The sequence below is a fragment of the Chelonoidis abingdonii genome, chromosome 2 (assembly GCF_003597395.2).
Source record: "Chelonoidis abingdonii isolate Lonesome George chromosome 2, CheloAbing_2.0, whole genome shotgun sequence".
In the NCBI taxonomy this organism is placed as follows: Eukaryota; Metazoa; Chordata; order Testudines; family Testudinidae; genus Chelonoidis; species Chelonoidis abingdonii.
In genome coordinates, this window is record NC_133770.1 from 230487437 (window position 1) to 230491687 (window position 4251).

Here is a 4251-nt window from a genome sequence, read left to right on the forward strand (position 1 = left end):
TTATGATACAATATGATTATGGATGAGCCATGTGAGGTATCATTGGAAAAGTTGATTTGCTGAATATGATGTCCTATTCATGTGCATGCATCATTTTGTATCTGAAGTTATGAATATTGACTATATGTATGTACTGTAACTCCTCACTTAAAGTCATCCCAGTTAATGTTGTTCATTGTTACATTGCTGATCAGTTAGGGAACATGGTCATTTAAAGTTGTGAAATGCTCCCTTCTAATGTCGTTTGGCAGCCGCCTGCTTTGTCCACCTGCTTGCAGGAAGAGCAGCCCGTTGCAGCTAGCTGGTGGGGGCTTGGAACCGGTGTGGATCAGCAGCCCCCATCAGCTCCCGCTTCCTTAAGTTCCCTGTGCAACAGCTGCCAGCAGCTATCAGTTGCAGCTGTACTCCCCACTGCCCATGTGCTGCTCCTGCCCTCTGCCTTGGCTGCTCCCTGAGGCCAGGTCTACACTGCGACTTTAAATCGGTTTAATGGCCGATATACCGATTTTAAACGCTGTATCCGTTCACATGACGTCGTCATTAATATCGATTTTACCGCCTCCTTAAATCGATTTCGGAACTCCTCCCAAACGAGAGAGTAGCGCTAAATTCGATAGTGATAACTCGGATTAGGGTTCGTGTGGACGGAAATCGACGTTATTGGCCTCCGGGCGGTATCCCAGAGTGCACCACTGACCGCTCTGGACAGCAATCTGAACTCGGATGCAGCGGGCAGGTAAACAGGAAAAGCCCCGCGAACTTTGAATTACATTTCCTCCTTGTCCAGCGTGGAGCTCTGATCAGCACGGCTGGCGATGCAGTCTCAAATCCAAAAAGAGCTCCAGCATGGACCGTACGGGAGATACTAGGTCTGATCGCTGTATGGGGAGACAAATCTGTTGTATCCTGCTCCGTTACAGAACACGAAAATGCCAAAGCGTTTGAATAAAAAACTTCAGGATACACAGCGCTGCGTGACAAGCGTAACGGGAAGCCAGAGACTCAAATGGACGCTCATGAAGGGAGGGAGGGGTACTGAGGACTCCCGCTATCCCACAGTCCACAGCAGTCTCTGAAAACTATTTCCATTCTTGGCTGAGCTCCAAATGTCTGTAGGTTCAAACACAGTGTCTGGCGTGGTTCAGGGAACAGCTCCTCAGTTTATTCCCCCCCCCCACCAAGTGAAAAAAAAGGGAAAGATTGCTGTGCTATGGCGTTTGCTCAATGCACTCTACGAAAAAGGCGCCAAAGGGTTGTCTGCTGCCTTCACAAAGGGAGGGGTGAGGCTGTACCCAGCACCACTCGGGCAATGTTTTCTGCCCCATCAGGCACTGTGCTCTCAACACGGAAGTGGGAACTATGGGATAGCTGAGGAACAGCTACCCACAGTGCACCGCTCCTTAAATCGATGGTAGCCTTGGACCAGGGACGCAAGCAATCGATTTTGTGATTGCACTGTGGACGCGCAAACCCGATTTTATAACATCGGTTTTGTAATATCGGTTTAAAACTACTTCGAATTAATCGTGCAGTGTAGACGTAGCCTGAGACTCTGGCTTGCTGTGCGGGCGGGAGATGAGATAGAAGGGGACTAATGTCAGGGTGTCCCCTCCCTCTGCTCCTGCACCCTGCTTACGTCATCTTCCGCAGAGAAGGGAGGGACACATGACAGGGCTCAGGACAGAGGGAGCTTGCTGGCAGCAGCTGCAGTCTCAGCAAGCTGATCTAATTAACAAGGCAGTGTACTTAAAGGGAAAATGCGCATTTCTCTCTAACCACACACACACACACACACAGTGTGTGTCTCTGTCTCTGTCTGCTATGCTGTCTCCCCTCCCTCTATTCCTGCTGCCTTGTAGAGTGTGAGTTAACCCTTGAGGGCTCAGCCAATTGCTAGTTCATCATTTAGCAGTAAGGCATTACCTGGGAAATATCCCACCCTCTGACTCCTCCACCTCAACCAAGCTTCACAATCATCATCACTGTGTACCAGTATTAAATTGTTTAAAACTTATATTGTGTGTGTGTGTATATATGTATGTGTGTGTATATATATATATATATATATAGTCTTTGTCTGGTTAAAAAAAATTCCCTGTATTAATATACACTATACTGAAATATATGGTAGGGGGTGGCTAATTGTTAGGATGATAGATACCAGCCCATTCTGAGTGTCTGGAGTCTTGCACACCAGCATAAGGAAGCATTTGGATCCAGGACTTACGTCTTGGCAGAGTTCGGATCTGGACTGCCGCCAACCCAGAGGTTGTGAAAGTTTGGGGTTATACAGAGACCCAAAGGAATTGGGCCCAACTCTCCTGCCTTTTACCAGTGAATCAGTGGTGTCTTGTGGGTTTGTTGGGGGTCAGGAGTGGGCCTGCAGTGTGTCTGCCCAACCTTGGGAGAAGCAGAGGGTCTCATGGAGTCAGCAGCTTCTTCCCACAGTTGCTACCTTAGTTATCAGACATCAAGATGCCTAGACATGAAACCTGGTGTCCCAGGGAGGCTGTGTGTGAAGCCATGGCAGGCTTCACTCCAAGGCCTCTTAGGCACCATAACATGATAGCACCAGTTGGGAGCAACTGCCTGGAAATATCTGCTATTCGACATGACCCATGAGCCCTGGAGGTTTTTCACCGCCTTCTGCAGTGTGGGGCACGGGTCACTTGCTGGAGGATTCTCTGCACCTTGAGGTCTTCAAACCACAATTTCAGGACTTCAGTAGCTCAGACATAGGTTAGGGGTTTGTTACAGGAATGGGTGGGTGAGATTGTGTGGCCTGCATTGTGCAGGAGGTCAGACTAGATGATCAGAATGGTCCCTTCTGACCTTAAAGTCTATGAGTAATAAATTCATCCAGGCTGGGGTTTTAACCAGGGCAGGACAGTACAGCTCCGGGGTACTTAGGGGTTATTTTGGCTGTAGCCTCTCTCTTGTTGGTTCATGCAGTGGCTGACCAGAGCCTGCATGCAAGTGCAGCTGGGTGTGGCCCTGGGAGTGTAAAACTGGGAGCGGTCTGAAGCTTGTCACAGGAACACAGTGTGAGAGGAAAAACATGCTGGTGAGTTGCAGGGCTCAGTAGTACCCCAGTTCCAGGTGGAATCCCAGGAGGAACCCATCACACATGTAAAAACGCACTTTCCAAGACCATAAATCTTAATCTTGTCCAAGAAAAAGTTTGCATGGTGGTAAATTCCATAATCTGGGAACATATGACTAGTCAGAAGCAGGTAACCTTCTCTCATGCACCTACAGAGGGGGCAGGACAGAGACTTTCTTTAAATCTCAGAAACAGCAGCAATTTAGGTTCATCAAACCAAAGACTAACAGTCTACCCTGAATCAACTCTGTTTCTTTGTTCCTCCCAGTAGCCACAATCCTCCCATGGGAGAAGGTGGGGTGAGTAGGTAGTTTGCTAATTTTTTACCTGCTGCACTTTCTCAGTAATTTCAAAAGTAGTATGCTGTTGTTAGTGGCCATATCTATTATACCTCAGGAGAGGCACTTTCAGTTTCATGTAACTCAAACACACCATACAATTGAGGATTCTGCAGGGCATGTGTCACTTTCAACCTGTTTATACTAGCTTAGCTAGTTCATTCAACAGAATTTAGGTTCTGTTTTTACTATACCATTTTATAATCTGTAAGAATGCTACTGATTAATATATTTTCCTTTGAAATCTTAGAATAGCAGCTGTAACAAATTTGGAAATGTAATTTTTAATAGAAAATATATAACTAGCTCTGGAAGGGCAACAGTTTAATCATTACTTGTCATCCCATGATCATGTGTCCCACCTTTCCCTACTGCAGCAGCTAATGTCATGGATTCTCCATTGCAATGAGTTCCGTGTGTGTGATGCAGCTGCTTTAGCATTTGGAAGTTGGTTTAAATTTAAACAGTGAATACGTGTATAATCTTCTTGGCAACTATATAAAATAATAAATGAAGCCTTACTATTTGCTTTAGTATGCTAGTAAATGACACAGCAGATTCCCTTGTAAAGTTGAAGTACTAGGCAAGTTACCTGGTCATGTAGCTTTATTCTAGAGTACCTTTCTCCCTCTTTATTTTGAAATATTGGCTTCATATACAGTACTATTTATTGGATAGGAGTCAACATATAATATGACCCCACATAATATGACCCAATATAATGCAGGTTTGGTGGCCTGGCAGCCTTAAAACATGGCTGCTCAGGCAGAAGTGTCGTAGTCTTTATCGGCCTTAATATTGATATCCTGC